The sequence below is a fragment of the Microtus pennsylvanicus genome, chromosome 14 (assembly GCF_037038515.1).
Source record: "Microtus pennsylvanicus isolate mMicPen1 chromosome 14, mMicPen1.hap1, whole genome shotgun sequence".
In the NCBI taxonomy this organism is placed as follows: domain Eukaryota; kingdom Metazoa; phylum Chordata; class Mammalia; order Rodentia; family Cricetidae; genus Microtus; species Microtus pennsylvanicus.
The window spans coordinates 69,423,366-69,437,086 of record NC_134592.1 but is presented as its reverse complement, the minus strand read 5'-3'; the positions used below and the strand labels follow the sequence as shown (position 1 = coordinate 69,437,086).

The following is a 13,721-nucleotide window of genomic DNA, read 5'->3' as shown; positions in this document are numbered from 1 at the left end:
TTTCTCTCTGCTATTTTTATTTTGCTTTTAACATTTGAGCATTAAATCTTATTATCACAGGAAAATTGCTATTATTCAAGTAGTTTATTCCTCTTTTCTACTTGGCACCATCTTCTCTGAGACTTTTCCTGCTTGCAGCATCTTTGCTGTATGGTTTCTCTTTCATTTGATTTGCCCTCCTACTGTCCTGCCAGTTTTTTAAAAATACAAAGAAAAAAAACAAAACAAAAAACTTCTTCAATGATTAGAAAAGTACATGGCACAAACTAGCCATCTAATGAGTACTGAATTAAATGTTGTGTGAGTTTGGATGCTCCCTTTATTGGCAGTGATTAAATTGTTGTCTCCCTCTGTATACCAGGCTGGCCTCGAACACACAGAGATCCGCCTGCCTTTGCCTCCCGAGTGCTGGGATTAAAGGTGTGCACCACCACTGCCTGAAATTGTTGTCTCTTAATTGTTGCTCTGGGGCCACAATATTTTTCCCCTTTTGTCTGCTTCTGAAAGCGTGTCACTTGAGTTTCTCACACTTGATACTTGTGTGTTGCTTGTTGTGGAGATCTCTGAACATACTGCTCACCTTTGAACAAATGAGATTAAACTGAATTGAAAATGTAGTGATTACAACCTTATTTCAACACTTTTTTTTAAATTTATTTATTTATTAAGGATTTCTGCCTCCTCCCCGCCACCGCCTCCCATTTCCCTCCCCCTCCCCCGATCAAGTCACCCTCCCTCATCTGCTCAAAGAGAAATCAGGGTTCCCTGACCTGTGGGAAGCCCAAGGACCGCCCACCTCTATCCAGGCATCCAAACTGCCTAGGTTCCCCCAAAGCTAGTACGTGCAGTAGTATCAAAAACCCACTGCGATTGTTCTTGAGTTCCCATTCTTCCTCATTGTCCTCTATGTTCAGCTAGTCCAAATTTATCCCATGCTTTTTCAGACCCAGGCCAGCTGGCCTTGGTGAGTTCCCGATAGAACATCCCCATTGTCTCAGTGTGTGGATGCACCCCTCGCGGTCCTGAGTTCCTTGCTCGTGCTTCGTCTCCTTCTGCTCCTGATTTGGACCTTGAGATTTCTGTCCGGTGCTCCAATGTGGGTCTCTGTCTCTGTCTCCTTTCATCACCTGATGAAGGTTAATATTCAGGAGGATGCCTATGTGTTTGTCTTTGGATTCACCTTCTTATTTAGCTTCTCTAGGAACATGAATTATAAGCACAATGTCCTTTATTTATGGCTAGAAACCAAATATGAGTGAGTACATCCCATGTTCCTCTTTTTGGGTCTGGCTTACCTCCATCCATTTGTATGCAAAATTCAAGAAGTCCTTGTTTTTTACTGCTGAGTAATACTCTAATATGTATATATTCCATACTTTCTTCATCCATTCTTCCGTTGAAGGGCATCTAGGTTGTTTCCAGGCTAAGAGACCATGGATGGTATTTCAACACTTTTAACGACTTAAGTTAGATGTGGTCATTAAGTTAGGTATGTGTGGGTATGGATGTGTGATGTGTGTGTGTGTGTGTATACATACGTACATGGGTACATGCACTTGTGTATACAAGTGTATGGAGACCAAGATGTCAAACTTGAGTTCTGTTGCTAAGGAAAGGAGTCTACTCTGAGCTTTTGCAAGGTTTCCCACTGGAACCTGGGGCTTAGAATAAGGCTACTCTGGCTGGTCTGTGACCCCTAAAGATTCTCAGTCATTTCCTCTTCAGTGCTGGGATTTTAAGTGTGTGCCACTGCCTGCTGCTTGTATTTAGGGCTTCTGGGTGATCTAACTCAGGTCTTCTTGCTTATGAATAACACTTTATAGAATGTTCTGTCTCTAGACGTGTGTCTGTGTGTATTTGTGTGTGTATGTATATGTGTGTGTGTGAGCACGCACCCACGCATTGTTCAGATTGTAAACTTGGGTATAATAATATTCTTCTGTGTAACTTTGCCTAAATAATATAAATAAGGTTATCTGTGACCTAAAAAGTATAATTAGTCAATTTTTTCTGGAATGCAGTATAGTATTGGCCTCATTATTTCATCTGTGATAGTTAAAGAATATAGTTTTACAAGGTAATGAAAACTACATGGAATGCAAAAATTGCCACACTTCAATATCCTGTTAGATTTATCGTATGGTAAATTATGATAAACTGATGTGAAGTGTGTGTGTGTGTGTGTGTGCATATGTGTCTGTAACTTTTTCTGTATTTGCTTTTAGGTATTACTGAGAGAGGTAGGTAAATGCATTTTAGTATGATATTTATGCTATGCTAAAGAGAGCAAGGATGAAAATATAATTTTAACCTTAGGTAAATGACTTCCTTGATAGATGAGTAAAAGATTTCTTTTAGTTTGATCTGGCCAGAATTCCCTGTGTCCTATGTTTTTCAGATTCCTCTAATTTGATTGTTTTCCACCCTACAACTAGAATTTTACTTCCTTATTTTAGGACTCTTTTCTTTCCATTTCTGTTTTAGTTGCTAAGTGATTGAATATAAATGATTATTTGATTCCTTTGACGACTTGTTTTCTTTTCCCCCTGAATAATGGATAAAATATTGCTAGCCAAACATTGCCCAGGGAGTGCTTGTTCCTGGCAGGTGTGATGAGTAACCCAACTTTCTAAATTCAGCACCAGTGTGTTCACTGAACTGGCTCTTCTGTCTCTTTCTGTGGGGGTGACAGGAGGCCATAGCCAGCCCCTCTACACTGGAAACACTAGAGGTAAGATGAGGGTGTTTTTATTTAGAACAACAGAGTTCCCCAAAAGGAAAGGCTTCAGACATGACCTCCCATCTAGATGGCTCCAGACACTCCAACTGCCAAATTCTGCTCTGTGATGGCAAGGGGGATCCCCACCTCTGTGTGGGAGCCTAGTAACACTAAACTCTGGAGACAACCTCTTGTGGAATAAGGCAAAACCTCAGGCAGGATCTACTCACTTGCATTCTTAATCTTATGTTTATTCTTTGAAAGGATTATTTGGTAATTTACTAGTAAATTAGACGAACTGCTAAACCAGCTGAGTCATGGACCTCATTCTTGTTAGTGCTAAAACCCAAATCAGCTTTCAGTTCTGACTGGTTTAGAGAGTCAATATTAAGAATGCATTTTCTGGACCAGATGGCAGATTCGTTGTGAGACCGGTGAGCCAGGGGCTATGAGCAGTCCCTGGCCCTAGTTATCTGGTCTTCCTCTCTGCTACAGCTGTGCCCACTGAGGCACAAGCAATCTAATCTTGCTAATCTTTCCCAGATCATCATGACAGGAAACATGCCTGCGAACTGGCCCTCGTACAGTTGTTTTTCTAAATTCCGTGGTTAAGTAAGAGGATCCACTCCACTGGCTACATGCAGACAACTTTGAAGCTTAGCTTCAAATGTTCTGCCTTCAGTTTTCAGGGGAACGAGGACGAAGCAGCACAACTTGAAGAATCAACGCGCATTCTCTTTAGATTCATCGGGTTTTTATCTTCATTCCACCTTCAAGTCCTATTAGGTCTATCAGTGATTTTTTTTTTCATTTCTTATTTTCCTTGAACTAACTCATCAGAAAGACTGATTTTATAGTTTGACTGTAGCTGCTGAACAAAATGTAATGGATTATAAACAATGCTCTGCCCTTGCATATTTCACAGGCAAGGCTCCTTAGTCACACAGGACTGGAAATGGATCCCCTCAGATTTAAGACACTAAAAAAGAGGAGGGGACTTAATGGATGATATAGGAGATTCCAGCAGTAGTTTATACAAGTAAGAGAACAAACACCTTAGTAATTGCATTAGCTGTCTCATGATGACTTTGGGATGTCTATTTGTGTCTCCTACTCACTCTTCCATTAAATATAATCTACTGCATTTATGTTATTTTGGCTCTAAATACATTCGTAATTACTTAATTATCAAACATGCTTACATATTATCAATTCTTCTAACTCACTGTTTTTGGGTAACTTACTTCTTTTTGCCATTTTAAACTTCTTTGTTCTCGGTAAGCTTTTTATATATTATGTTGCTGATATTGTTTTAGTAAAGCAGTCCAAAGTATTTAATAAAAAAATCTTGAAGCTGTGAAAAAATGATAAATAAACACATAAACAACTTGTCAGACTAAAGTTTCAGTTTAGTGAGTATGACGAACATTAATTATCTATAAACTAATTTAACAGTGATTTTTTAAACAAGTACATGCATGAGTATAAGTGTGGATATTCTTGCCAGATGTGTTGTTCAGGCCAGAGAAGAACTTGTCCAGTTTGCTCGCTCCTTTCATCTTTATTAGAGGGATTAAACGCAGTCAGCAGGTTGGAGAGGCAAGAGTCTTTACCCACTGTGCCAACTCACTAGGTCTCATAAAAGCATTCGGAAGATGCTCTCCCTGGCAGTGTTTGTTCTAAGCAACAGAAATACTACTGAAATAGTATTCTTACAAATTTTGGTTTTCTTGGAAGAGATAGAAATTAAACATTAAGAATGTTATAAGATTTTATATACACCTTCAGTTACGTGGCTCTGCAATGTAGACTTGATAAGATAAAGAAAAAAGTAAAGAAGAAAACATGAATGAGGGTGAGTGTTATTTTAAATACGCTTTCTTCTGAACTTTTTCGAGCTAGTCTACAAACGACTTACATTGGAAATGCCTCTGAGATTTTAAGTGGTGGCACTGAATAAGCAGTAGGGTATAACGCTAAATAAGGGGATTTGTCAAAAATAGAATTGCATGTAGGCCTGGGAGCTGGAGCAATCACACAGGAACAGGGCAGAAATAGAGGAGTTCAGTTCCGAGGCCACTATAAGCCATCCCTAAATTAGTTAATTATATGTGTGTTTATGATGTATCTATGGTGTGTGTCAGTGTGCACAGGCATGATATGTGTTAGAGGCCAGAAAATGGCTATGAGACATGGTTCAAACTCTATGATGCTTGGATCTTTCTATTGATTCCGACTTGATGTTACGTGCTGGGCCATGGACTTCTGGGCAATTTCCTAGCCCAGCTCCTGTCTTGCCATAGAAGAACTGAAACTACACACATGCACCAATATGTCAGCTTTTTACATTGGCTCAAAGGATCAAACACATATTGCAGACTTTTGTTGCAACTGCTCTTACTTATTGAGCCATCTGCAAGATCTTTTCACAATAGAAGAGAGGAGGAGATGTGAAAGGAAGGTGAAAAGGAAGAAAGGAAGAAACAGCACGAGGATCCACCACCATTGATGCCAAGTCATGTTCAAAAAGGAAAACTAGGAGAATTTGTAGTTTGCTGCTTAGAAGACAAACAAATGGCTGTGGGTCGGCCATGGCGTAGGCAAAAAGCTAGTCTTTACTGACCCCCAAGGACTGTTTCAGTGCCGTAGTGAAATAACCAGTTGACAGAAACATTGATTCTCGATGATTAGGACTCAAGTGGAGAAAACACAAATTGGATAACCAGATAAGTAACATAGAAAGCATGCTGGAAATGTCCCCCTATCGCTACTACTTGATCTGGTCCAGAGAGTTTAAAGCCTAGGAAGTAATCATAAAGTCAGCTCTGAGGATATGCCGACATGTGATAGCTAGGGAAAAATGAATAGAGAAGTGTAAAAGGAGGTCAGTGCAAGGCAAATTTGAGAGCTGAGGGGAGCCCATACTGGCTGGAGCAGACAGTTGCCGTCATAAGAGTAGGTGGGTGGTGGGTGTCAGGTATGCAAAGCTACATTGCCTTTGACCTTAGAGCATCATGTATGATTGAGGAATAAGGAGTCTTTCTGATGTGGCCAGGTCATGCAGACTTGAAATGACACCGGCCTCTGTGAGCAGAGGGACCTCTAGGTCAGCCATATGGGAGCTGGAGACAGTGAGCCATCTCTGTGTTTAAGGGGAGTGATTACTTCTGTCTGGATTTCAGGAAAATCTGGGAAACAGAAAGATACAAAGTAGTGAAGTTTATGAAGTGCAGTTTGACAGGGCTTACAACAGTGAGCGTGTGCGTGTGTGCATGTACGTGTGTATATGTGTGTGCATGTACGTGTGTATATGTGTGTGCATGTACGTGTGTATATGTGTGTGCCTGTACGTGTGTATATGTGTGTGCATGTACGTGTGTGTATATGTGTGCATGTACGTGTGTATATGTGTGTGCATGTACGTGTGTATATGTGTGTGCATGTACGTGTGTATATGTGTGTGCATGTACGTGTGTATATGTGTGTGCATGTACGTGTGTATATGTGTGTGCATGTACGTGTGTATATGTATGTGCATGCACGTGTGTATATGTGTGTGCATGTACGTGTGTATATGTGTGTGCATGTACGTGTGTATATGTGTGTGCATGTACGTGTGTATATGTGTGTGTGCATGTATGTGTGTATATGTGTGTGCATGTACGTGTGTATATGTGTGTGCATGTACGTGTGTATATGTGTGTGCATGTACGTGTGTATATGTGTGTGCATGCACGTGTGTATATGTGTGTGCATGTACGTGTGTATATGTGTGTGCATGTACGTGTGTATATGTGTGTGCATGTACGTGTGTATATGTGTGTGCATGTACGTGTGTATATGTGTGTGCATGTACGTGTGTATATGTGTGTGCATGTACGTGTGTATATGTGTGTGCATGTGCATGAGCATGCCTGGGCACGTGCTCAAGTGCACTGCAGAGGCCAGAAGACTTCACCTCTACTCCTTTCCACCTTATTCCTGTATGACAGCGTCCCTCACTAAATCTGGAACCTCACTTGTGATGTGCTTGTCTTCAATCCCTTGGTCCCTTGTCCCAGTGTTTGATTTAGAGGTATCCAAGGAGTGCTGGGGATTTGAACTCAGATCCTCATTCTTTCTGTGCATTTCTTAGCCACTGAGCAATCTTTTCAGCTTCATTGTTTGTTCTAATTTTTATGAAGCTAATGGATTTAATTTAAATATCTCCGAGAGACTTCTTAGTTTCTTCTAGACTGGTCCTGCTGCTAAGCATTGACTCAGAACTAAGATGATTAGGTCCCTCCAATTTCTTTTCCCAGTATGAGGGTACCACTCACCTAGGAACGCCTGCTCTTCCTGCATGCTCCCAGTCTCCAGAGTGCCTGACTCACATTCTGTCACTTGATTTTTCCTTTCTCTTCTCTGGCCTTTTTCTTTTCACTTTGATCCAGTCATGGACAATTTTAGACACTAATTTTCCTCAAGTGTGCTCTTAAGTTCTACACTCTTCATTTCTAGCAGCCACATTTGCAAACCCTTCTTTGCCTGATCCTTCTTTTTCTATTCTTACTTCATCTTTCCAATAGGAGATTCTATTTTTTCTCTTCCCACTAAACAAACTGCATCGTCACTTTGGCCTGACATTTGGACAAATTAAGACATCCTTTCCCTGTGGGTTTCCATTCACCTTGTCACACCAGCGTCATTCCAGGTGGCACTTGGAAGCAGGTCTATGAGTTTAGGCTTAAAAATGCCACAGTAAATGCATCGCACAGTGCCCCCCCACCTCCCCTCCCCGCAAAAAGAAAATCCTAGCATCAGTGCTTGCTGATTGTATGACTTAGGTAGACTTGTTCAATGAGCATGTTCTCATTTTCATGTGATATTAGGTAGAGCGATGCATTTACTGTGGCATTTTTAAGCCTAAACTCATAGACCTGTTTCCAAGTGCTACCTGGAATGACGCTGGTGTGAGTGGGTGTGTTTTCTGGTACTGTTCTGGTAGCCTCCCACTATTCCCCAACCACGCACACGGGTTTACTTGACTACCTGCTGAGCACACCGGATAGTTCTGTCTCCCACTCTTCCCCATCCGCGCACACGAGTCTACTTGACTATATACTGAGTATACCTGATAGTTCTGCCTCTTTACTTTCCTTCTCTTTGTATTCTACTGCTGAGGAGCAGTTCCATTTTTGGACGACTTTCCTCACAACACAGCCTCTTCCATCTAAATTCTTTTCTGTTTCCAGGAATAGCTCTTCTCTCTCTCTCTCTCTCTCTCTCTCTCTCTCTCTCTCTCTCTCTCTCTCTCTCTCTCTCTCTCTCCTTCAGAAAAGATTTTTTGTTAACGTTTTCCACCCCCAAATCTAGATGCTGCTGTTGTAGTTTGATGCCTGTTGGCATATGGTTTATCAGTTCCATAATAAACGTTAGTGTGCCTGCAGTGCTCACTGGTCCCGGAGTTCCCTGAGTAGAAGAGATGCTCTATGTAGTAGCAGTTATTCATGGTTGAGAATGGTGATTGCCTGACAGCTGAGTGCTCCTTCCCACACCTGCAGCTACTCTTTCCCTTCCCACACAGATGGGTTTGGATTCTACTTTGGTCAAGGGATATCAAGTGACCTGAACTACATCTTTCTTAGTGACAGGTCCTTTCAGGTTAGGATTCTTCCACACTGAAGAGGGCTGAAGTTTTTTGTACTGGGCTCCCTGGAACTCCTAAGGGTTTTCTAACTAAGTCCTTTTCTCTCAAATGTCACTGATTTTCTGTTCCAAGTCCTTGTGTTTTTTTCTCTCAATTTTCCATAATTACAAGAAAGCGTTTTAGGACAGGTGGTGAACTACCGGCTTCATACTGTTCTGTGCAGAGATATTCAATAATTGAATTCTTTAAAATGGCACAAAGAGGAATATTTAATATCTTTTCTGTTTTCTGCCTAATTTCCTCTAGTCTGAGTTCTCCTGAGCAATGGCCTTAAGGGCATGAACTGCCTTTTTTCCCAAGGTTGTTCTGAAAGCATGAATCAGGATTCATCCTCACTTTATTCATGGCTATTCTCGATAATTTACAGATCCTGAGATGAGGGTTTATTTTTCCCCTCTGAAAGTTTCGGGATGTTATTGTCCGGACTTGGAGAATGTGCTTCAGGAGCAGGGTGATGAATTGAGTGCTGCCTCAGAAAAAGTCAGGCTGTCACAGAACCTATTTATCTCCGTCCAGGAAGCAGGGCAGCCTAAGCACAGATCTTTTAAGAAGCCGAGTGAGAAGTTCTACGGTAAGGGAGGTCAGCATGACATGGCTTTCTGTTTATTCATGGCTTATTGACTCCCTGGGGATAAAGAGCACACTGAAGTCCATGGCCATCCAAGCACAAGCTTTGCTTCTTGCTTTGCTAGTGTGGTTATCAGAAAAGGTGGACAATTCTGCGGGTCTTAATGGGACGTAAGAATCTGATGTGCTGTCCACAGAAGGCAATGATAGGATCTGTCGTAGCATTACTGGTCTGTAGAACAGATAAGCAATCTTTTCTCTTAAGCCAGGTACCGAGTGCAAAAGAGGTTGGGCAGAGTCAGAAAGTGGGAATGAGAAATATGTTTCTTATAAAGCATCTTAAATTGGGATTACAATTGAAACATTCCACTCTAACAATATCTTCCCCCAAGAAAACCTGTTTTTATGCTCCTAATAAGACATTTAATTTTCATGTGCTGAGGTGCTGGGCATCAAACCCCAGGCTTTAGGCCTATCAGGTGAGGGGTACACCACTGAGCTACATTCCTGGCTATCTTCCACTCTTCATAAATTGTCAGGGCTGGTAAGATACCTCAGCAGGGGCTTGCCACCAAAGCTGCTGACCTGAGTAAGCCCCTGAACACAGGCATTACAAGGAGAGAACTGCTTCCTGTAAGATGTCCTGTGACCTCTTCCATGAGGACTGAGGCATGCACATCCTGCTTCTCCACAACCCCCGCCGACATAAAAACTAAATACATTTGAGAAATAAAAAACTTCAGCCATTATCATTCAACCAGATCAGATACATAGGGTCCATATTTTATGTGCAATATAAAAAAAGGAATTTAAAATAGAAATATTCCCTTTTATCCAAGCCTGCTCTACCAACATCCTCTTATAACTGCTATTTTGAGAGGAAGATTTAGTCCTTCCGTAGAATATAAATCTTTAGAGAATATGAGTCTGTAGAGAATATGAATCTTTTCAGAGCCTCATCAGTCATTCATCCTCACTCTTTCTCCATCTCTCAAGACTGAGAATGATATCCACATTCTATTTATTCAACTATACTTCTCTCTCTAAGAAGTCACACAACTTGAGATCATCAAAATCTCTTGCTCGGGACACGCCCAGTTAAGTAGATTTCAAAGAGCATCTGGTGAAGGAGTCAGAAAGCTGCTTGATCCGAGGTTGACGCCATTCCCCATATGGTGAAAGAGCGGGGACGAAGCTTGCAAACTGTCTTCTGACCTGGACATGGGCCCTGTGGCAGCCGTGTGCCCACCCCATATGTCCCCAGCCCTAAATCTAAATACAAAAGAAAACCTGCATTTCAAATATATAAGATAAATTCAGTTCGCTGGGAAATTGGGTTCTTTTTTCCCCTCCCCTACTCATTTAATAAAATAAGGTATCAATCAGTCAGCAAAGATTAACATGAAATTAGAAAGTGTGAGTTTAAGCATGAGGAAACAGAGTCAAATTGGCCACAAGACATAGGAGTGGTGAATGTAACACAAGGGAGTGGATTCTGAACTTTGAACAATGTAGAACACACACACACACGCACTATACACATAACCCAGGAGTTATTTGATTTTCTTTTAGAAATAAATCATTTACAATTCTCTCAGAAAATGATTGATATCTTTTTCATGTTCACTTTTCTACCAGTTAACCCACTACTCCATCAGAATTTGGCACAACAGATCAATAGTAATTTAGAAGTGGGTCAGGATCCATATCCCTAGAATATGGGAACATCTCCGGGCAGTATCTGCTGTTCAGCAGCCAGTACTAGACGGAAGTCACACCCAGAGATCCACTGCCTGTTTTCAAACTCTAATAAATGTCGATGATTTTCTTGTTTGTACACTGAGCTGCCTGTCTACTCTCTAGAAACTGCAAGAACTTTATTTTGACAGGTTTTTCATTGAATAGTTGAAATTATTCTTATGCTTATTTTTTGATTTAAATTTTCTTTCATAAAATATATTTTGATTATATCTCCGCCTTCATCAAAACCTGTTACATCCATACCTATCCAACTCTGTCTTTGCTTTCTTTCTCCCTCTCTTAAACACACACACACACACACACACACACACATACACACAATGGAAATCAAAATAGAAACAAATAAACAAAAAGATCTCTAAGATTAAAAACATATCAGAATTAAAAGCCCCCACAAAAAACCCCACAAAACTATGGAGTCCATTTTGCTTTGGTCAACCAATTCACACACACACAAAAGATACAGGCTAACAGATTAAATTAGAAATCAGGATCCATCTTTCTGCTGCACCCAAAATACATACCCCACAATCAAGGACAGATATTGCATTAGGGTGAAGGATAGAAAGGGGTATTACAAAAAAAAATGAGATCAAGCAAGCAGGGATAGCTATTTTAATCTCTGAGAAAAAAAAGACTTCAAACAAAGATGAATCTGAAGAGAGAGGGAAAGATACCTCATACCCATTAAAGGAAAAATCAATCAAGAGAATGTTATAATTCTGTTCACCCACCAATTTCAAGTGTGCTGAAGTTCATAAAAGAAACACTATTAAGCTAAAATGACATATTAACCCTCACACAGAAATAGTGTGAGACTTCAATACAGTGTTGCTAATAGAAAGATTATCCAGACAAAAGTAAGCAGAGAAATACTTGAGTTAAAAAATGACATCAATCAAACCAACCTTATGGACATCTATAGAACATTGTAAACAATTGCTAAAAATAGCTTTTCTTCTCAGCAGCTCATGGAACTTTCTCCAAAATCAGCCACATATTAGGACACAAAGCAAGTCTTAAGAGTTATAAGAAAATTGAAGTGACGGCCTGATCTGAGCACCAAAGATTGAAGCTCGATGTCAACAATCAGGTAACCAGCCATGTATAAGGCTCACTATAAGATGCAGCTCTTTCTGGAAATTTCTTTCGCAAGACGAAATCTCAAGAGGATTCATAGAAACATAAATATTGAAACAGAAACAAACAAGACTGGTGACTTACACAACTGGGAATTATCAAGTAATATGAAGGCTCTTGGCATTTTCTTTAGAAATGTTTTACTCTTATAAGTGTGTGTGTGTGTGTGTACCCATGTGTTGGCACACAACTCCCACGGCACATATAGGGAGGTCAGAGGACAACTTGCAAGAGCTGACTCTCTCCTTCCACCACTTATGTCCTAGAGACCAAGCTCAAGTCATCAGTATTTGTGGCAAGTGACTTTAACCATCAGCCATATCAGTGACCAAAGAATCTGAATTATTTACACGATGAAGTAGATAATTATTTATCAAATGAAATTGCAGAAAAATTGAATCCTTTTGTAAGAGAAAGCAAGGATCAGATGTACAGCCAGCTTGCATTATTATTTTGAGTGCCTTGTGAGTTATTTCATCTGTAAGGATTTCAACTCATCATATAAATATTTTATACAGTGTGAGTATTTCAGTAGAATTAATTTACTGTTGAGAAAAATTGGATATTATACTTGAATTTCTTTCCAACTATAGGCACCATTAATATAGACATTTTATTTCATAAAATAGTAGTTGCCCAGTTTTTTGACATACATACATGACATCATTGGACGAATGTTTAAGTTTTATATATTACTTATTCCAGATATTGAAAAAAGTGCCAGTATGACTAAAGCATATCAAATATACAAATATTTACATAAGACATACTAATTTACGAGATTCTGACATGCTAAGACATAAAATATTTAAAGCGCTTGAAAGAAAAAAGTAAATGCTTCAAGTTTGGGGACAATATCTCATATGAAGTGATGTAAACAAGGAGACATCTAGCTCTACCATGCAATACCTACTTTACTATATCCATTTCCGGATGCAGAATACATTTCATGTTATGTTATTTCAATAGATAAGCTTTGTCAAACAACATAGACATGCCAGCCAAATAGAGAAGAGACTCTACATTTTAGCTGATGGATATTTTGAAAAAAAATATTAACACAGAACATTTTTATTTGCAATTCTTTAGGAAAAACGAAAAATACCATCACTCACAGTGGTGGGCTATCATTTCATATGCACTACTCTTTTGTTGAAACAGTATATCCAGAATGTGCATGGATTTTTTTTTCTGTCTGGTAATGTGAGGCCACTGGATTTTAATTTATTATCATCAAATAACTGATTGGACTTTAAAGCACAAAGCTATAATGATTTACAGCATTTAAACTAGAATCAATTTGGTTTTGCCAGGTTATAGAATTGTGTGGGCTCTTTTAACTGGCATCCCTTTACTAGCCCATGTGAGAGACTCATTGGTTCAATAACAGGGAATCAAATGTAGTTTATAAAATATATTAATAGATCACACCATGAAAATCATAAATATCTGCTAATAGAACATTTTATGCCCCAAGAAGGACTAGTGCTTAAAGATGTTCTAGCAACCTAAGAATACTTCAGCACAATACAGAGGTTGGTGACTGGAAGGCTTTGAGGGCTAAGGGGTGGACATCAGAGCCTTTACAAGTGAGATTAATAAAAAGTAAATGATTTTACTCTCTATCCCATTTATGAAAAAAGGCAATAAAGACAAAAGGTAGAAATGGAAATTTGGGGCAGTTTGAGTTGTTATTAGCATGGCTTTTTTTCTTGCAAATTTCAGATTTACATAGATTTTTGACTGTCTTTATTTGTGTATACCCATTGCTATTTTATCAACAATTTATTATTTCCCTTCCTGTTTTGGGGTAATCACAAGTTTCAAGTTAGTTAGGATGAAAAT

The 13,721-nt window shown here is 39.6% G+C and overlaps 1 protein-coding gene across 16 annotated transcripts in view; it reads left to right on the top strand.

Moving 5' to 3' along the window:
* Dgkb (diacylglycerol kinase beta) overlaps positions 1 to 13,721 on the top strand; it is a 593,434-nt gene that overhangs the window by 12,464 nt on the left and 567,249 nt on the right. For 6 of the 16 annotated variants that reach the window (XM_075948555.1, XM_075948563.1, XM_075948557.1 and 3 more), the window contains exon 2: positions 11,705 to 11,829. The exons of 6 other annotated variants lie outside the window; for them this stretch is intronic. The gene's annotated coding sequence lies outside the window, so the exon portion shown is untranslated. Of the gene's footprint in view, positions 1 to 11,701; positions 11,830 to 13,721 lie in introns of all 16 variants that reach the window. 4 more of the 16 variants (XM_075948554.1, XM_075948562.1, XM_075948558.1 and 1 more) reach the window with 1 other exon arrangement.